We start from the raw sequence: 246 nt of genomic DNA on the forward strand, positions 1-246 counted from the left end.
ATAGGGGTGCCTGGGGGTGCCACGGAAGGCAGGAAATGTACAATTGGGCATAAAAGTGCTTTCAAAGAGACCCTGCCCCATCTGCATGAGTTATCTGGGACCTAATGTGGGGCACACAGGGCCCCAGAAGCACTGACAGCACCTTTACCAGCTCCCCAGTGACGTGGGGACAGCCCAGCCATCACTGTGCTCCTCTGGGGCCAGGACAGCGGCTGCTTTAATGAGAAAAGGTACTCCTCATGTTCA

The sequence above is a fragment of the Nestor notabilis genome, unplaced genomic scaffold (assembly GCF_000696875.1).
Source record: "Nestor notabilis isolate BGI_N333 unplaced genomic scaffold, ASM69687v1 scaffold1496, whole genome shotgun sequence".
In the NCBI taxonomy this organism is placed as follows: Eukaryota; Metazoa; Chordata; class Aves; order Psittaciformes; family Psittacidae; genus Nestor; species Nestor notabilis.